This window comes from Protopterus annectens, chromosome 5.part0 (genome assembly GCF_019279795.1).
Source record: "Protopterus annectens isolate FY-2018-M chromosome 5.part0, PAN1.0, whole genome shotgun sequence".
Lineage (NCBI taxonomy): Eukaryota > Metazoa > Chordata > Ceratodontiformes > Protopteridae > Protopterus > Protopterus annectens.
Window position 1 is genome coordinate 20,025,439 of NC_056735.1, and position 21,719 is coordinate 20,047,157.

A 21,719-nucleotide genomic window follows, 5' to 3' on the forward strand; every position below is an offset into this window, starting at 1 on the left:
GGAGGATAATAATAATAACAACAACAACAACAACAGAGAGGTCAAAATGGTGACATCTATGTGCTTGTATAAAAACAGTTTTTCAGAATGACATTATATATTTAATGCATCCTGCACTTTTGGTTTTAACACAGATACCGCTCATTTTTATGCTAGCTTAGGTTTTAATATTTTTCCTCAAATAGTTAGAAACATGTACCAATAACTCATTCCCTTTAATAAAGTACTAAACATCTGAACTCTAACTTTGAATGGTTGCATCCTATCCTGAGCCTTATGACAAAATTAAAAGTGTATCTTTACAGTTCAAGCAAACTTTCACACCTCCAGAACCATAAATGCTACAGAGGAAGTGTAAACATCAAAACTCATTGAGACTCCTGGTTAGGAAGACCATGTGAACACTACACGACTCTGTAGCTCTTCCTCTCTGATGCCTACAAATATGATTTTCAGCATTTTTAAGAGGCAGGATCTGCCCTTAACAAAGCCGAACTGGGTAGGATCCAGTGTCTGTAGGTCCCCAATATCTTTATTTATGAGGTCCATGATGATCCTTTCCATAGCTTTGAAGACCAAGCTAGTCAGGCTTATGGGGCGATAGTTTCCAGGATCCGTTGAGGCACCACCTTTGTGGAGAGGAACCACTGTTGCTGTACGCCACTCTTTGGGTACATATCCTGTAGTAAGGCTGAGATTGAACAGTAGTTTTATGTTTGGGTTTAGCTCTTCTTCGAGTTCATGTAGGACGCAGCCCGGGACACAGTCTGGTCCCATTGATGCTGTGTTTTTTGCTTTGGAGAGGGCGGCACTTACCTGAGCATCGGAGATGTCAGGGGGGCAGCAGTCTGCTGGGATAGATATTTGCCCTTTTGATGGGGAGGGGGGGGGAGAAGTTTGCGCTGAACCTGTCAGCTAGGATGTTGGCAATGTCTGTGGGTTCGGTGTATTTTTTGTCATTTTGGACTAATTCTGAGCATATCTGGGAATTCCCACCAGGTTCATAACTAAAGAAAGCCTTGTGATTATCCTTAGTGTCATGTGCAATTTTTCTCTCGAAGCTGGCCTTAGACAATTTTATGAGTGCCCGTAGTTTTTTGCTAACAATGATCAGAGATGCCTTCCCTTTTTTGGATTTTGCTCTATCATGTAGTAGCTTCCTCCTTCTATTGTATAGTTTGTTTATGGCTGGGGTCCACCAGACAGGATGTCTGCCTTTGGAGGAATGGGTCTTGGTTTTATTTGGGATTGCATGATCCATGCATTCCTGAAGGTGTTCATAGAATGCGTTTATAAAGGATTCTGCGGTCTGGGCCTTATTTTCCACAGGCCCGGGGGCTTTGAAGGATTCCACCTCGGTTTTGAGGAGTGTGAAATTTGATTTAGAATAGTTTTTCACTGAGGTTTTCTGGGCAGGGGGTGGGGTCGGGATGTGAATATCCAGTGAGATTAGTTTATGGTCTGATCTTACCAGTGAGGGATACACTTCTGGTCTGGAGCATAGAGTCCCTATATTGGTGATGATCAGGTCCAGTATGTTTTCCCCTCTTGTGGGAGTGGTAACAAGTTGTTCCATAGCATTTGAGTTTATAAATTCTAGGAACCTTTGGGCTAGGGTGCTGGAGCTAGAGTAATGCTCCCAGTCTATGTTTGGGTAGTTGAAGTCGCCCAATATAATGGTGTTTGGAGAGACTCTCATATTTTCCAGTGTTCTCAGGAAGGCTGAGTGGGGTTCCTGGGTTTGGGAGGGTGGTCTGTAGCAGGCTATAAACTGGAAGGCAGTTTTACCCACTGTTAGTTGCACATGGATAGTCTCTGATGCTTCATGCTGTGCCACCAACCTAGAGGTGTGGGTATCTTTGACGAATGTTGATACTCCCCCTCCTTTTGTGGTTCGGTCCAAGTTTTGGGGCCAAAAAGCATGGTATGAGGTATAACCTGGTAGTGCTGGGGTGCTCTCAGGAGCCTTGAACTTGAACCAGGTTTCTGTTACTGCACAGATATCGATGTTCTCCATGCTAAGGAGAGTTTCGAAAAGGCATCTTGAGGTTTAGACTTCTGGCGTTGAGTAGCATTACTCTTAGTTTTTTATCCCTTGTGATACCTATGGAGGTGGTTTTGTCTTTTTAGCCTTGCCTAAAAAAGGCACTATGTGGGTAGCAAGAGCCTTTGCCAATATCCGAAAGCCCAGGAGTGACAGGTGCAAGCCGCCCCTAGCGAAGCATCGTGGCTTGTCGAGCATGTCATCCCAGGCTGACAGGCATTGGATCCCCTTTGAATGACACCAATACTTAAGCCAATTGTTGAAATTGATCATCTTGTCTTCATATTGTGGCATCATTCTTGGTGAGGGTAAGATGCTACTCAAGGTCAGGGTCATACCGGCCTGGGCTACATGCTCAGAGAGCTCCTTTATGTCTCTTTTCATGTAGTCCAGGGAGGTACATCTCAGGTCATTCACACCAGCATGGGCAATGACTGAGTCATATTTGTACTTGCCTTGGAGTGACCTGAGTGCTTGTGTTATGTGGCGGATCCTACCGCCTGACAGGCAGCTCACTGTGACCTTCTCCTTGTTCAACCTGGAGAGCGGGACGTCAGTGTGCCTGACGATAGAGTCACCTATTACAAGTGTATCAGGTGTGTTGTTTAGCCTTAAGGGCTGTGACTGTTCGGCACACTGGCTTTGTGAGCTATGTGATGCACGTGTTTTGTTTTGGGGTAGCGGTTGCTTGGGTGTCTGCTTTGGAGGTCTCTGCTGCTTAGGCAGATTTTTATTTAGAGCCTCTGAGTATGTTTTTGTGTGTTTATGTGTTTGGTTTGCTGTCGTGGTAGGTCTATGTGAGACTGGAATTGTAGTGAGTGTCGTTTCCTTTTCCTCCTGACTGGTTACGCCAGTACTGAGTTGAGAGAGAACTTAGCCTCCAGTTTGGCTATATGGTTGCATCTCTCACATGTGTCGGAATTTTGTTGGGAGGAGGAGAAGTCGTCTGTGTACATGTGGCAGTTGTAACACTGCCTCAAGATTCCCAGATTCACCAGCTGGACCAGAGAGGAAATTGACAACTGACCTTTGGACATGCTAGAATAGTATTGGGAATTCTTTTATAATTGAAAAAAAGGGTCAATGGGGAACAAGGTACTCAAGGGGAGTTTGTGAGGGTGTAGTGCTTTTAATTTTTTAGTGCTGACTTATATAATTGCTTTAGTAAGCAAGTGCCAGGTAACTTAAATGCAATGTGTTACAGGTCACTTAAATGCAAAAACGACAAACAGTAACTTTCTTTCAAGTGAAACAAGGAAATAAGTACAGTAAGCAATGCAGATATCACTAGGGAGCCACAGAAGCTGAAAAGCCGTTTTAGGTGGCATTAGCGCTTCAGGGAAATAACAAGCAAACAAACAACAAGCATACAAACAAAGCTAGATTCAGCAGGCCTGGATCTAGTCTATGCTACAGCAAACAAGGTGTACCAATTTCAGTAAGAAACAGTTCAAATATGCAGGCACTATAAGCCTTTAACCAGAAATTCCCAGCTCAGAAGGGCAGAGTCCAGCCTCTCCTCCCACAAGAGTGCAGACCACGAACCTTCTTAATGTAAAATAACTGGCCTGAAGCCCAAGTGCTTAAACCAGAACTAATACACTTTTAGAATAACAGACACTGAGCCCTCAATCAGCAGTTCCCAACTTAGAAGGATGCAAGCTACCTGTCCTGCCACCATAGTGCAGGCCACAAACTTTCCTAATGTAAAAGAACTGGTCTGAAGCCCAAGTGCTTAATCCAAAAGACTTAGAATGATAGCTATGCTTTAATCAAGTTACTACCAAGCAGTAATAAATACAATTGAATACTTTAAAGAATGACTGGATTAGTGCTCAAGTTATACAAACAAAGCTAGATTCAGCAGGCCTGGATCTAGTCTATGCTACAGCAAACAAGGTGTACCAATTTCAGTAAGAAGCAGTTCAAATATGCAGGCACTATAGGCCTTTAACCAGAAATTCCCAGCTCAGAAGGGCAGAGTCCAGCCTCTCCTCCCACAAGAGTGCAGACCACGAACCCTCTTAATGTAAATGGCTTCCTTACCTGATGAAGTTCTAAAGGGTAAGATCATCCGCACCTACAAAAAGGTTTGCTGCATTTTTGTTTTGGTTCTGTGAATTTGAAGTTGGAACTTTAGAATGTACTTGAATAAGGTTGTGGATTTTGAGGAGGTAAGCTTTTTGTCAAGCATAATGAAATCAGAAACTGAAGATCTGAGCCTTTGTGGTATCCTAATCATCATGCATTTTGTTGTATTTCAGCTTGGTAGTAGTTATCTTGAGTCTAACCATTTGGAAAAAGAAAACGAAAGGGGGTCTTGTTGAAGTTGAATGATAAAGTTATGAGGGGTTTGATCTATACAGATAAATATGCTGTTGGCACAAAGAAGGACGTAGAGATGTGTGCTCCTGCGGGAGTCTTGATACAAATGAAGAAATGTAGGGGTGATAGAACAAAGCCCCATGCGGCTCCTTTGGGAAGGGAGCTTTAGTTTAGTGAAACAGCCTATTTTTAACTCTAAAATTGTGGTGGGAAAGAAACAATTGGGAATTTTGGGTGTTGATATCATGGACTAGAATGGCAGTAAGAGTGGATGGTCTACCATGTCAACTACTTTGGTTAGGTTTAAAAATATTGCTACTGTGACTTTCTCTTTGTCTACCCAAGAGGATGTCATCAGTTGTTGTCTAGATAGCTATCTTTGTGCTCCTTTTGGCTCAGAATTCGTACTGGTTGGGGGTTAGGAGTACATGGTCAGAAATGCATTCAGATGGCTGGTCATGATCTGAAAATTTTCTGGCACTTAACTAAGCAGTGAGGGTATTGAAACTGATCTGAAGCCTGAGCAGGTCCGTGGGTTGGTTTTGAATCTACTCAGTAATGACACCTCTCTACATTTTAGGGAAGGTAATGAGGCAGAATAATTCAGCACCGATCTTTAAGAACTACAGGTGCAGATCATCAGACCTTTTTTTTGTTATGTTTTCAGTGCCAGTGTTAGAAACAGCTTTAAAGTAGAACAATGCAAAGAGCTTGTGAGGTGAGGGTCGGGTGATGGGAGACTGGAGATGATGCTGGGTCAATTCAGAGAACCAGCATTCAAGAGAGTGGTCATTTAATGTTTAAAGTGTTGTTAGTTTAGACACTCTTCCTTTCTTTAGGAATATGATTTTAAGCAGTGCAGTGAGTTCAGCTATTTAGAAAAATTTGTGCCAAAGAACTGTGAAGAGAATCTGTTTAAGTAAAATAAGGGATGTTCCCCTGTGCCCTGGCCATATTTCCACTAGTTAGTATGAATACCACCTGGGATCTCTCCTGTAACAGAGGCCACTAGTCTACAGGGACTTAACTGATCAATGATAGATAGATAGACAGATGGATGGACAGATAAAATAAATATGCCATTCATGGTTAACTGGAAATAACTGTTTGATTATTTATGTTTGCCATTTGGAGTAAACCAAATAAACAAATTGTTCAGGCAATACTCCTGTATTCAATATTTTTATGACACAATGAACACTGGTTGCATTTTTCTGTCACTGGTAATTATAATTATCATGGTTTATTGGACAAATTGTGTGTACCTGTGGGAATCTGGTGTTTGTTTTGAATATGACATCCCATGCTTAGTTGCTGGGGTTTACTTGTAGTTGAGAGTACTTGGGTAAAGTGCTGGTGTTTGTCTTTACCTGGTTTAGTTTTATGGTGTGTGTGTGGTGGGAAGGAAGCTGTGTGTGACTGGCTCATCTGATGTGGTGCAAAGACTATTTGTGGATTAACACTGATTTCCTACACCACATTTCTACTACAACAGACCAGTCATTTGAACACTTGCATGACAGATGTCTGAGGGTTGTGCCACACTGTGTTAAAATGCATTCATGAGTTGTCATCTTGGGTACAATTGCACTGTGGTAAAAGTCAGCCATAACGTAAATGGGAAGCTACTTTATGTGCTTTTACACATTTGTACTGAAATATCCATTTTTGTTTTATTGTTTCATCATGTAAACGATTAGCATCCTGGTACATATTAGCTGATATCCCTGCTAATTACATTATAGACACCACCCTGTGTGAACCCAGTGGTACATGATCTGGGTAATCAGGGTGAGAGCAATCTGAACTTTGACCATCACGTATCCACAGTAGTAAAGAAATCCTTAGATCTAAGGATGTTATGTAACCGAATACAATTCTCCCTTTTGCATGTACCTCACCAGACACCTGAAACAAATGGAGATACCACAGAGGTTTCTCACCAAGAAATTACAGGCTATACAAAACAAGTCTTGTGCAGAAAGACTGAAAGCCCTGTCATTGTATTCTGTCTCTTACAGATTGCTAAGGGGTGACCTGTGCCTAGCTTACAGGGCAATCTCTGACCCAGCCCTGATGGAAATGCTGCACATAAATCAAACTGCATGAGGGTCTTTCGCTCTATGGATCTTAACCTAGCCTCTAACATGAACAGGTCATGCTGGAGAGATAGAGATGCCACTTCTGTGGAGCAAGCTTCCAATTCAAGTGAAATAGAGCCCCTCCCCGACCCTCTTCAAATGCAACCTAGATCAATCGATGGGTGACCACAAATTCATTCCTGGGGTGGTGCCCATGTCCTTCCTGGACAGAAGAAGTCAGTATTAACTACCTTAGACCCTTACCCACTGCAAACTTCACTCACCTAACCACCAACAATTGAGGCAACTTGAGATATATATATGGCTAGGCTTGTAAGAGCTCTAGGGCCGTTATCCTAGTAACCTTCTATGAACCTATGAGAAAGCAGCATTGTGAAGGGGGTGTGGCTAGATCAGTTTGTAAAGTATGGGCAGAGATCAATGTGTTGATGTAGGTGTGGCTTAGTCGTGGGCAGCAGCCAGGGAGCTTTGAGTACAAATCTTAAAATCCTGGCTACACCTCTGGAAGGGCGTTATTTACATAGTAGCACACACCCTGGAGGGCATTACTGGGCTTAGAGGATGGGCTGTATGTACAATTGTTGTGTTTAACTTATTTTTTTTGAGTAAATCCACAGCGCAACAGCAAAAAGATACACCTGATAAATAGCCTGCTTCACAGGACAACCAACAGGAAAAGCATAAACTGGAACAGAATAAAACAATGGCCAGCAGTTATAAAAGTAAAACATCTTTAATGGAATCCAAACGTAAGCAATTTCAGTTACACAGACTGCTTCTTCAGACAATACTATTAGTCAAAAACGTTCATCCCTTAAATACAGTGCTTAACATTCAAATGCACTACCTTCCTGATTGCTTGTTGCACATTTAAAGTAACACCATCATTGCTACTGCAAAAACAGTTAAGTATTGAATACATATACTAAACCTAGTTACATTCAAGGCTATACAATAAAATATGTAGCTAGAACCACATTTCCTATTTAGTATATGTACAATGTGTAAATTACATATAAACAATCTACAAAAAATAAAAGTGTGTGTGTATATACATACATTTTATATATATATATATATATATATATATATATATATATATATATATATATATATATATATATATATATTCTTCTTTCCTTTAAATGTGCAACAAGCAATCAGGAATGTAGTGCATTCACACTCTCCCAGTGTGAAAACAAACTCAGAAAAGACAGCCAGTGGATTTGTCATTTGGGGTAAATTTCAGTAAGTGCACTGCCCAGACGCCAGCAGAAAAGAAATTCAGAGAACCTGAAAAGAATCAATCACAAAAGGTAAGGAGAAAACATTGACTGGGAAGAACCCTGCAGCTGTTCAGCAAAAAGCAGTGCAAGCTCCAGCTTTGGTGCAAGACATGATGACCTTCCAGTAATCGAGAGGAAAAAAAAGTCAAATGTGCTAAGAGATGAGCAAAATAAATGACACACTGAAGGAGTACATAAACTCAAAAAAAGCTGACAAGACTGAAGACGTGTTAAAGAGATATTCAGATGAGCTGATACAAATATAAAAAAACAGAGGTCAAAATGAAGAAAAGGCTGGCTGAATACAAGACTGATCAAGAGGAGAGGCTTCAAATAGTAGAATTAGATGACAGAGCAAGTAGGGAAACCTGAGATTTTCTGCTATAACATGGAAACTGGAAGGAACAGACTCTATTAATTCTATAAAAGCAAAAATAACCACTGGAGTGGTATTCCACAAAAGGAGTTCTTAATTGAAAAGGCACATCATGTGCATGCTCCAAACCTGGCCATAAGAAAGCATTACAAACCTTTAAAAGTAAAGGTGCAATCCTACCAGCAGAAAGACTTGATTCTGGCAAAACTGTGACAGGACAAAGTACTTAAAGTGGGAGACAGTAGAATGTTTGTGGAAATGATTATTCACTGTACACCAGGCAGAAAAGGAGTAAATTTATTCTAGCCATCAGGGAATGTTGAAAAGCAAATATGAGATTCAAGTTGCTGTATCCAGCTATTTTCAGAATATTTTTTCCTGGAGGGTCAAAATCATTTTTGACACAGAACGTGTCAAGGAGGAAATACAAAAGTTTGTCCAACAAAAGGTGAGATATCGAACACAAACATAATTCTGCTTCTTATTCTTCTGATAATAAAGAGTATGCCAGTGAAATATTTTCTAATGTTCCAAAGAAAATTGCTTGGCAGACAGAAAAAAGCCATGACATGAAAATACTGAGAACAGCCACCAAGACCAGTGCTGGAAAGTCCCCAAATATGAACCACAATGTAAAATGTAATATTCCCAAATGATCAAATGACAACAAAAATAGCTTACACACACACACAGTTTTATTGGAAATGACAGTTAAGCGCTTTCTTCCTGATTTATTCAAGGACTTCTTTAGAACTACACATTAAAATCCATCTCACTGGTACATTATACACAATTTCATTATCATAATTAACTTGATTTAATTGAACTACCAATCTTCTTAAAAGCACATACAGAAAAAAATGCACCCAATATAAAACAGTTAGAGTGCACAAAGATGCACAAAGGCAGAAAAAAGCACAATGTTTGACTAGAAGAACCAGGAGTATTTTGGAAATGAACCAGGAACTTGATTTAGGAGATAGAGATCAACAGGAATAAAACCAGCAACTTGAAAACTGATGAGTAAATGTGAGGTTACAAAGGGGAGAATTCAATAGCACCTACACAGACTTTTTTTCCACGTAGAAATAGTGGCACAGTGCTTACAGAGAAGTAAACAGATGCGCGATCCAGTAAACAGAGCTGAGAGGAGTGCACGAGCGTGTCTACATGGAAGTGTCCGTAGCATGCAAATCATTATAAGCAGGTGAACTGCATGCAAATAAGGGTGGTGTTGCAATCCAGCAATCAGACAGGCAAGTCCTGCAGACTCTGTGTTTGTGTCCGCAATGTACACAGAAAAATTCCGAGTACAGAATGTAAAACGGACACCAGGGACTGTAAAAATGCACTTTGGCAAAAATGGCATAGTAGACACAGATATGTGCAAAACTATCCACTGTGTGTCCAAAACCATATGGAAAATAATTTAAATTAATTTTATTGTTTTTAATAATATGGGCATGTTTGCACGGTGTGCTGTAGTGCTCAAACATGCTTTTATGAAAAAAAATTTAAAAAAAGAGTGTAAAAAATGTATTAGTACGTGACAGTAATGCATTACAAGACCCTGTGTGAAGTATGTACACTGGTAGATAGCTGTGGTTGCTAATGAGGCAGGGCCTGGAACTATGTAGTTTCCAGGTTATGTACCTGGATCTCTATGCAAATGAGTTGAGGTTACTGAAAAGCACAAATGGGTATCTGTGTCCATACATTCCATCCGTGTAGGCACAGAACTGTGTTAGTGTCCACAGAAAAAGTAGCTTGACATCAAAGTGGGTGTGTCTGAAAGCTTGTAAGCTTATTGCAGCTTAGAGGTGCCTGTTTGCACAGCGGTCTGCTGAGCGGGGAGGGGGGGGGGGTTGTACAGTGGCAGGCAAGTTTTGTTTACCTCAAGGGCATGTGTTTTATTGTGTTTGCATGGCATGCCACTGTGCTGAGCATGACCTTCCTTGTGGGTATGTCTAGTGACTGCAGAGCAGTGTTTATCTTTGCAGTCCGGGTTTGTGCAACCCCCCACAGTGCTGAGCAAGGAAGGCCATCAAAAAACTGGCTGGGAAAGCCAATGATATATTAATTACTGATGACCCCTGTTTCACTTAAACCTGGGTCATTAACAGTCCTTAGTGCTGTACTTGGCAGGTGGAATGAATCATAGTTACTATCACACAGGCTGCACCTAGAGCAGAGCAATTTAAAGGTTGCATACACCCTACAATCTGATTTCACCCTCATACACTGCACCAGTGGAGTCCAAACCTGAGATTTTTAACTGAAGGAATTCTAGGGGGGTGTTACAGGTATGCTACATCTGTATTTGCTAGATGCTGAGGTCAGTCTGATGCTGCTGCTGCTGACAATCAGCCTAGACTGAGAAGAAGTGCGTTCAGGCCCAGGGTAACCTTCCAGGCGCTACATGAGGCTGCAGACTGTACAGTGCTACAGGGTGGACATGGACATACTACAAGAATTCATTGAGCTCTGCTGCCCTCAACTCAGACCCACAGCCAACAGAGGGGAACCCATCCCAGTGGAAACAAAGGTATGTGTAGCCCTTAGGATACTAGCTACAGGTACTTTCCAAAGACCAACTGGGGACATGATAGGGTCTCACAGGTAACAGCATCCAGGATACTCCACCAGTTCCTGGATACCATGCTACCACATGCCAGTGAGCACATTTATTTACCCCACACCCCTGAGGAAAGGGCCAGCAGTACGCGACTCTTCTACCATGTAGCACACTACCCCGAGATATTAGATGCCATAAACTGCACTCATGTACACATCAAGGCACCACCTGGTGAGGAGGGTAGACTCTACGTCAACTGTAAGGGGTATCACTCCATCAACTGCCAGGTTGTGTGCAATGCCCAGGGCATTACCATGAATGTGTGTGCTGGCAGCCCTGGCAGTTATCATGACTCCCATGTCTGGCACACATCACAGCTGTACCAGATGTTTGCTAGGGGGGACATCCCATATTGTCATTTACTAGGGGATGCTAGCTACGCACTGGAACAGTGGATGATGACACCCATCAGAAATGAGCACACACCTACTAAACACCATACTGAGGCACACGCGCAAACTACGAACATCATAGAGCATGCATGTGGGCTGCTGAAGTCACGGTTCTGGTGCCTCAATACATCTGTTGGAGCCCTTCAGTACTCTCCAGCCACATGTGCATAGACCTTCACAGTATGTGTACATGCTACACAATAGGATCCTGTGGAAACAGCTGCAGCAGATCAGCAAAGGGAAGGGATATACAGTCCCCCATCTGTGCCTAGGTCCCCACAGCCACACACACCCACAGGGGAACTCTAAGGAGGAACCCCCTGAGGTTGTCCCTGTAGGCAGCAGTAGGTGTGTCTAGTATGCCCCAGCCTTTGCCAAAAGACAATGCATAGCACATGCACTGACAACCTAGGGCCCGAAGGACTGACACCTATCTCTGACTCACATACATATACTAAAAATGATGCTAGCCGGCCCACACAGCCTTTACTTAACCAAGTATTGGCTGTATACTGCGTGCATCAGACAGAGTCAGCCCCAAATTAGAGGTCTGTCAACTGCTGCATTTGAAAGGTAAGTCACTCTCCTATACAACACTTGTATGGGGTACTGGACTATGGTAGCATATGTATGGACCTGCCTCATGTATGCAAGGGAATATAGTGGTCTACTGGTCTACTTGCAGAGATCTAACAGCCACTTGGGACAACAGATAATCTGTCCAATAGTATGTGCCCCATAATATTCACTAGGCCACATGGCTGGAAACTCCACTACATTATTCAAGGGAGATGCCAAACAGTGGGGTCACAGGACTGGGTAACAGCAAGTCTGCACAGGTATCAGCAGACCAGACAATTCCACGGTGTGACACAGAACCTGGCCACATGTTGTATTTCCCACATAACGCACAGATGACAGTGTATGTATGTCACTTACAGTGTGAGGAATGCAACCTCTCTGTCTGTAGTTGGTGTGGCTCACTGGGCTAGGGACATCAGCATGGGTGATGGCATTGATGGTTCAACTCTGGCAGCAACTACATTTTTTGCATGCGAGTTACTCACATGGTGGTATTCCTACAGACTGTCATAACCCCTCAATCTGTTACTGCAAGAAAGCTGGACAAAGCCAGAGAGAATGGGGGGACAAAGAGCCAAACCTACAGACAGACATTATACATGCTCTGAGTAACCCAGAAGGTGGCTAGTATAACAGCAGGTTGCAACAGGTCAGATTAGCTGCTGCAGGATGTAAAGGCCATCACTTAAATGTGTCAGTAGTTACAATTCTGTGACTGCATTTTACAGTATATTACCAGATAACCACAACTGTATGAGGAACAGAGCAGACATATGGGGCGAAATGCTGGACATTCTGCAAAAACACCTACAGGGAGAGGTATGCAGACCGTCACCCTATGTGTGGTGTAACATCATGTACTCCACTCACATCATACCTCTCAACCTCTTAGAGCAAAAAATCTGGCCAAAGCCATGAATAAAAGTGGGACAAAGGCCGTAAAATAGGGACAAGTTTTAAATATTGCTCTTACAAATGTAGAAAGTTGATAGAATAACATGTCTTGCATTAGCATGAATCTTCTGATGTGTATGGAGTCTGAAACTCAAATGTCTGCCATTATTTCTTAACTTCAATCTTTAATGATCTGCCACGGATTTGCCAGAAAACCACAATGTTATATAGATATACATACACACATATGTATATATAAATAAAATAAATGTACATAAAGTAGAATGATACACACACTCTCCACATATATCTACATAACACATAACGTGCACACACAGGAACAGTTAAGGTGACATCCCTGTTATAAACATTTACATATACATACATATATATATATATATATATATATATATATATATATATATATATATATGCTGGGATACACGCATGTCCCCACATACCCTTGGAATGCTGGAATTATCTGCACTTACACATCACAACTGTCCGATGGAACCAGACCAAGGCCAGAACAGTACATAATTTACTCACCCACACACCCATGTGCCTGCAGAATGTCAGCCTGTAGACAGACAAAGGTGAGCAGGTGGTGTAATGTAAACTGGTTGCAATGTATGTCTTGGACAGGCCATATTGTCCCTGGCTACATGTCCACCTATCAAATTGCAACCAGCCACATATGGCCATACTGGTAACTGTACACACATAGCAGAGATATTAACAGGTACCCCATTCCTAAGACACTAGATACAATAACAGTAGCAAGCAGTATCACTCTGCAGGCCACACATGCCATCTAACACAAAGCCACTTTGTGTACTCCACAAGTACTGTGCCTGCATCCACATATACAACAGACATAACCTGCGGTGTGTGCAGTAAGTACTGTGAGCTACAGTGTGTAATAGTATATAGGTAGGGGTTCTAATCTCATATCAGCCAAGTGTGTGTGTGTGTACATAAATCTCCATAGACAGACAGACATGCCCATCTGGCCTCAACACTGGCCTCCTTTACAAGGCCTGCTTACATCCACCTTAAGTGCACTGGCTGACAATCTAATATCAGATAAACTCCATGGCATATGTGTTAAGTACTGCAAGCTACAGTGTGTACTACTAGATAGGTAGGAGTTCTACTCTCATATCATCCAACGTGTGTGTGTGTGTGTGTGTGTGTGTGTGTGTATAAATATATCCCCTTGCAGCACTAGAGACATGCCTGTCTCTGTGCAATGGTTATGCATTTTATGGCCCTGTGACTAGCCACTAACCCTAAACTACCCTCATCTACATAAGCATAACTGATGTCCGCCACCATCTACATTTGTACATTCACAAAACCCAGGTGACACATATCAATGGTAGCAGACCTTGTCACAAAGTATGAAAGCATGATTACGCTGCCTGTCCCCATTGTCTCTGACACACTGCTCTACACATCTACACAGAGAGCCATGCATATACACTGCCATACCTTGCTGAAGTCCTATTTCTGCTGTGCTGTCATGCCATCCTGTATGGCTGTATTGCCACTATGTGTCCATAGTTTAACCTCTCAGACTTCTGGAACAGAAATATACACAGGTCTGTGACAACTGTTATTCTGTAACACTACCGCCGATATAACATCATGCAACAAAGTTTGATGTGTAGTCATGACAAACACTAGCATACAGTACCTGTCGTGGCCCACAACTGCCATGGCATAACAATACTGCACTACACAGGTACATGTAAAGTAATATTATATTAGTCACCCTGTGCATCAGACACATATTTTGCAGGTCCCTGCATCGATGGCATGGATGGCAGGGATATGACACAGTTATCATGACATGCACAGGGTGTGGTGTGGGGGTGCCACAGGCCTAGGCTGTGCCAAACAGCTGACAGCATGTGTGTGAGTCAGGAAGGGGTGCTGGTTAGATGGGCCATGGAGAGATGCCGTGTGTGTGAGTAGGTGACCTGCATGTGACAGTGGTGTTTCAGTGTGTGCATGTACACAGTCAAGCCCAGTGCTAGGCCTAGTGGATCGTAACTGCTGTCTGCTGGGCCCGTCTCCACCACGGGACTGCCCAGGACCATATGCCCATGGCCTGCCACATCATGGTGTTCACAGCACACTTCCCTCTGCAGTGTTGGAGCTACTTCCACTATGGGAGCGTAGGTTTGCACAGCCACGTAGACTCTCAGCAGATGGCTTTGTTGACCTACATCCACATGTTCAATGCCCAACTCCAACCAGATGTTCCAGCACAGACAATGTGTGGTCAAAGACAGACACTGTCTCAGCCCTCTGTCTGTCCACATCAGACTCGGATGTGTCTGATGCACCGATCCAGGACGTCACCAATGCAGTGGAGGTAGTCATGGATGTCAGACTGTGCTGTATCGATAACCTTAAGCATCCGTCTGGTGTTACGTGCAGAACGTGCCTGTGCCTCCATGACAGCCCGAAACATGCAAAGAGTGACCTGTGATGCAACACCTGTGACAGGTGGATGGGTAGCAGTCCTCCTTCAAGCATCCCCGTCAATCTGCCTGTGTGGGACCTTGCCAGCTGTCTGGCTATGGCCAGTGTCTACACTCACTGACACCATAGTTGTTACACTGTCCTGTTCAGTGTCGCCACCTTCTGACTGTCCTATATCTGTGCCCTCTGGGGACTGGGTATGTATAGGCATACTGACTGTGTGTGGTGACAATGGAGGCAGAATAGGGATGTCAACCTATGGGACAGATTCAGCCCCCAACAACCCCACCTGTGCATCACTATGGCCACCATCATTCTCAGAGTCTGATGAGACACTGGCATCAGGTTGTGAGGGTGATAGACTCCAACCCCCCCCCCGTTCACCTGTGAGAAGCAAGACAAAAGCAGTACATTACTACCTGCACTAATATGTATGGTAATCCACACAGACACATACAAATGAGGATCCACAACTGCATTACATGTCCCACAACTTCTCATCTCTGATCCCATGCACAACAGACAAACTCACAACGTACACAGACAAGTCAGGCCCTTTATAACATGCACTTCAGCTACATCTAGTTAATGTTGCCAGTACAATACCCATGTGAGGTATGCAATATGACAGTGTATATGATAGAACTACACATAAAAACTCAGTGCACCCATCTTGAAAATGATATGCCAGTAGTAGTATCACTGCCTCAGGTATGTTCCATCTCCCTATTGTGTTTGGACAGGCATCTTGTAGTAATTGCCTCATGTATAGCAGGCTGCGTAGTCACCTATAAGTGCAAACGTGTTAACGTTTGTATAAATACACACCTGCGATTACCCAGTCTATGCACTGTAGTTAACTGTTCCAAAATGTAACTACTCTTGCTAAGCACAACAGTTGTACATAGGGCAAAATGGCAGTCCTTAACTTTCTTAGGGTATATATGATCCATAAAACAACAATATCACACTTACCAGGTACAGGACCGTGGACTTCAGCCACACCTAACGGACCTATGAAAAGGTGAGGGAGAGGTACTGTCAGCACCACTACATGTTGCAGTGCTATAAGGTACTATGTGCATATATCCACATGTACAGTAGCTACTGTGATAATGGCTATATTGCTGACATTCTGAGTATATATGCACAAAGTACAGTTGTGTACACTTACCATAAATGTAGATGTTAGAGTGTATTCACTGTTGCAGTCATTACATTTGGGTTATCGGCCTACAGGTAGCCCTCAGCCAGCCTGAATACCAGAGTCTTGGATTCCTGCATCGGATGCTGTCTCTTCTTCCATGACGTCAGGAGTACAAAACATGCAGCCGACACCATTACATCAGATTTTCTTGCCCCAGATTTCAGGCGCCCCCATAATGGGAAGCAATTATAGGTTATGCTACATCTCCATCAAAAAGCAAATACACCAGAAAGCTTAAAACAAGAAGGAAAGGTAGAACCAAGAGAAGTCAGGGGGCTGGAGGGAGGGTAACCAGGACTGCAACAGTGAATACACTCAAACATCTACATTTATGGTAAGTGTGCAAAACTGTACTATGTTCTTCGTGTTTCACTGTTGCAGTCATTACATTCGGGTTGATAAGGAAGGGAAGAGGAAGTTAGAGAGCATTAGGGCCAGCTATTACACCCTGCAAAACTGCAGTGGCAAAACCAGCTCTGGATTTAGAAAAAATAGGCATGTGATAATGCTTGGTGAAGGTATGTACAGAGCTCCAGGAAGCAACTTCTACGATGTCCCTAGTAGGGACTCCTCTGAGAAAGGCTGTAGAGGTAGATGCAGCCCTGGTGGAATGTGATCTTATCCCCTGTGGGGTACGTTTTCCATGGTGCTTATAGCAGAAATTAATGCAATGGCCTATCCATTTAGAAATGGTTTGCTTTGAAATGGCCTTCCCCTCTGCCCCTGCAGCAAAGCCAACTAGCAGCTGTTCAGATTTTCTGAGAAGCTTAGTCCAGTCCAAATAAAATCTAAGTTGTCTGTAGACATCCAAAGAGTGCAGTATTCATTCTCCTTTGTTTTGTGGATTCGGGAAAAAGGTAGGCAAATGAATGGACTGATTTAGGGCCACACCAGACACCACCTTGGGCATAAAGGAAGGACTGGTCCTGAGGGAAACCCTGTCTACATGGAAGATAATGAAGGGCTCCACTGCCATGAGGGCCTGTAATTCAGACACTCTTCTTGCTGAAGTGATAGCTAAAAGGAAGGCTGTTTTCCAAGAAAGGAATTTCAACTCTGCAGTTGCAGGTGGGTTCAAATGGGGGGAGAGTGAGCTTTTCCAATACAAAGTTAAGGTCCCAGGCTAGAGTAGGGGCTCGCCTGGGGGGGGGGTCTTAAATTTTTAGCCCCTCTGAGGAATTGCTTTAGCAGGGGGTGAGAGAAGAGGGGTGGTTCGGTATTATAATGTGCTGAACTGGCAAAGGCATGAATTTTAATTGACGAGAAGGATAGGCCCTTGTGGAGCATTTCTGTTAAGTAGTGAAGAATATGAGGTAAGCTGGGCACCATTGTGCCCATCCCCTGAGCGTGGCTCCAGGAACAGTAGCTTTTCCACTTAACAGCATAGGATTTTCTAGTACTAGGCCTCCTTGTGTCCAGAATGACATCTAGCACCTGCTTACTGAGGGATGCTATTGGAAAGCTCAAGGAATTAGCCAGGCTGCAAGGTTCAGAGTTTGAAGCTGAGGGTGCAGAATCTGGCCCGCCTAATGGGACAGCAGGGAAGGTGTCTGAGGTAGGTGCCATGGCTCCAGCAGTATCATACTGAGCAAGAGGGCGTACCAGTACTGGCAAGGCCAGTCTGGTGCAATCAGTATTGTGCTTGGCTTGTCCTGTTTGATTTTTAGTAGAACCTTCGAGAGGACAAGCAGAGGGGGAAAGGCATATTCAGAGAGGCTTTCTCAGGTAAAGGACAGGGCATCCACTATCCAAGCTCGACTGTGGGAAGTCCTTGTGCAGAATTTGTCCAATTGGTAGTTCTGAGGGGAGACAAACGAGTCTCTCTCTGGAGTGCCCCATTTGTTCCTCAAGAGGCTGAATATTTTTGGTTCCAATTTCCATTTGTGTGGGTCCATGAGATATCTGCTTAGGTCATCTGCCAGTGAATTTAGCTCGCCTGGCAGGAATTGAGCTTGCAGGTGCACTTGGTAGCTCAAGGCTGTGTTCCACAGAGCCATGGCTAGTCTGCAGAGAGGGTACGAGTGGGTTCCCAAAGTCTAGGTCCGGCGTCGGTTGTCGTCGCTTCTTCCCTGACGTTAGTGCGACAGGGGTATAAAAAAGGCAGCCGATGCCATCTTCTTCAGTTTTTCTTGCCCCAGATGTCAGGTGCCCCCAGAAGGAAGGCAAAACATAAATTTATGTAATCATGCAATATAGAATAATCAAAAAACATTAGTTGCAAGCAAATACACCATAAAAGAATACCCCAATAGGTTGTATGAGAAGGTGTTTGGCATAAGGCCTGTCCTAAGAGGGGACGGAGGGGGGGTATCCTGGACTGCAGCTGTATGAGCACTCAAACATCTACATTTATGGTAGGTACAAAACTGTACTATGTTCATCGTGCATACAGCTGCAATCATTACAGATGGGAAGAATCCCAAAGCTAAGTAGGGGTGGCAGGCACTAAGTGGAACTAGGAGGAGCAAGGATGCCCTGCAAGACTGCTGTGGCAAATCCTGCTCTAGATTTAGAGTATAGTGGAAGGTGATAGTGCTTGGAGAAAGTGTGCACTGAACTCCAAGTGGCTGCTTCCAAGATGTCCTTGGTAGGGACCCCCCTGAGGAAAGCTGCAGAGGTAGCTGTGGCCCTGGTGGAGTGGGATCTGATGCATGTAGGCACAGTTTTTCCATGAAATGAGTAACAAAACATATGCAGTGGGCTAGCCATTTTGAGATTGTCTGTCTGGAAATAGCCTTTTCTTGAGCACCTGTAGCATAGGACACAAAGAGATGCTCGGATTTCCTGAATGGCTTTGTCCTGTCCAAATAATAACCAAGTTGTCTGTGAATGTCCAAGGAATGTAGTAGTCTTTCCCCTTTGTTTTTTGGGTTAGGATAAAAGGTAGGTAAGTGGATAGTCTGATTCAAAGCTACACTGGATACTACCTTTGGCATAAAGGTAGGGTTGGTTCATAAGGAAACTCTGTCCTGATGGAAAATGATGAAAGGTTGCACAGCCATGAGGGCCTGTAGCTCCAAAACCCTGCGTGCTGAGGTGATAGCCAGAAGGAAGGCTGTTTTCCATGACAAGTACTGTAGTTCTGTTGAAGAAGCTGGCTCGAAGGGAGGAAGGGTCAGCTTTTCCAATACGAAGTTGAGGTCCCAAGCAGGGACAGGTGGTTTCCTTGGGGGTTTTATATTCTTTGCCCCTCTGAGGAACTGCCTTAAGAGAGGATGAGAGAATAAAGGAGGATCTGTGTTGTATTGTGCAGAAATGGCTGAAGCGTGGATTTTGATGGAGGAGAAGGAAAGTCCACTGTTTAACATCTCAGCTAGGTACTGTAAAATCTGAGGTAAATTTATTACCCAAGGATTCTGGCCCTTTTCTTGATTCCAGGCACAAAATCGTTTCCATCTGACGGAGTAGGCTTTTCAAGTAGAAGGTCTTCTGGCCCCTAAGATGACATCCTGCACCTCCTTGGAGAGGAGGGTCTGTTGGGAAATCAAGGAATTCTCCATGCAGCTACATTTAGGTTTTTGAGCTGGCTGTGAAGGGTTTTGTAGTTGTGCTGGGACACCAGAAGAGGGACTAGAGGTAGGATCCATGGTGGGGAATGTGCCAGGCTCTTCAGAAGCAGATACCAGTGTTGTCTTGGCCAGTCTGGAGCGATGAGAATTATTTTCGGCCTCTCTGCTCTGGCTTTTAATAGGGCTTTGGGCAGCAGAGGAAGAGGCGGAAAGGCATAGACTGTCAACGTTGTCCAACTGAAAGAAAGTGCGTCCACTTTCTAGGCCTGTGGATGATAGGTCCTTGAACAAAATTTTTTCAACTGGTAATTTCTGTGGGTAGCAAAGAGATCTATGTCTGGCTGTCCCCATGCCCGAGTTATCTTTGTGAAAACTTGAGGATGCAACTTCCATTCGTGTGGATCTGTCATATTTCTGCTTAGGCTGTCTGCCAGTGTGTTTTCCTTCCCTGGCAGGAATTGTGCCTGTAGTTGAATTTGTAATTCCAGTGCTGTGTTCCATAGGGTCATGGCTTGCCTGCACAGGGGGTATGAATGAGTTCCCCCCTGTTTGTTTATGTACCACATCACTGTGGTGTTGTCTGTCCTTATCAATAGCTGGCCTGGAAGCAGTATGTCTTTGAAGGTCATAATAGCATTTTGTACGGCTAGCATTTCCTTTTGGTTGATGTGTAGGTGCTTCTCATTTTGGGACCATTTTCCCTGAATGCACTGATCTGTCATGTGTGCTCCCCAGGCGTAGTCTGAGGCGTCTGTTGTGATGATTTGAGTTGCTTGAGGTACACAGAAAGGGAGACCTGTGTTTCTTCGGCATGCTTGAGCCCACCACAAAAATTCCTTTTGAAGGCATGGAATTAGTGGTATAATTGTTTCCAAGCTGTGGCTGTGATGAGACCATAAGTTTTTTAGGTACCACTGAAGTTTCCTCATATGCAGCTTTGCACATGGGATTAGTAGGATGCAAGATGCCATGAATCCCAGAGCCTGCAGGACTTTCCTTGCAGTCAGCCTGGTGAAGATTGCCATTTTGCTGAAGTATTGAGACAGTTGCCCTTGTTTGTCTGGCGTGAGGTAGGCCATCTGGGTGGTTGTATTCAAGCTGGCACCCAGGAAAATAACTTGTTGAGAGGGTATTAGTTTTGATTTCTTTTTGTTGACTGTGTATCCCAGAAAGTTCAACAGTTTTATTACAAATGCCAGGTGTTTCAGTAGCATGTCCTTGCTGTCCGCTTGGATCAGGCAGTCGTCCAGATATGGGTAGATTTGTATTCCTTGTAGTCTGCAGTAGGCGATTACTGATGCCAGGCATTTCGTAAACACTCTGGGCGCAGTAGATAAGCCAAAGGGCAATGCAGAGAATTGATAATGGGTTGAACCTGCAAGAAATCTGAGGTATCTTCTGCAATCTTGTCTGATAGGGACATGCAGGTATGCCTCCTTGAGGTCCAATGTTACCAGCCAAGACTCCTTGCCCAGCATGGGAAGAAGCTGCTGTAATGTGAGCATCTTGAATTTTGGTACCTGTAGGTATGTGTTTAGGATGGATAGGTCTAAGATAGGTCTCCAATCTTTGTCTTTCCTTGGTACCAGGAATAGTCTGGAATAAAACCCTTGACCTTGTTCTTTTGCAGGTACCTCTTGAATCGCTTTCATGTCCATGAGAGCTGAAATTTGTTTTGTGCCTCTGCCCTTTGATTTTGTGGCAGGTTTGGCATGCCTCTCATTTTTGGAAGGGTGTGAAAGTGGAACCTGTAGCCTCTGTCTATAATGTCCAGAATCCATTTGTCTTTTGTAACAAAATGCCAATTTTTTGAGAATAATGCCAGTTTTCCACCCAAAGGTGCTGCCATTAAAGCTTTGCTTGGCAGGTATAGG

At 43.6% G+C, this 21,719-nt stretch overlaps 1 protein-coding gene across 1 annotated transcript in view; it reads right to left on the reverse strand.

Annotated features, from left to right (window-relative positions):
* LOC122802003 overlaps positions 1-21,719 on the reverse strand; it is a 250,286-nt gene that overhangs the window by 86,075 nt on the left and 142,492 nt on the right. The gene's annotated exons all lie outside the window — the stretch shown is intronic.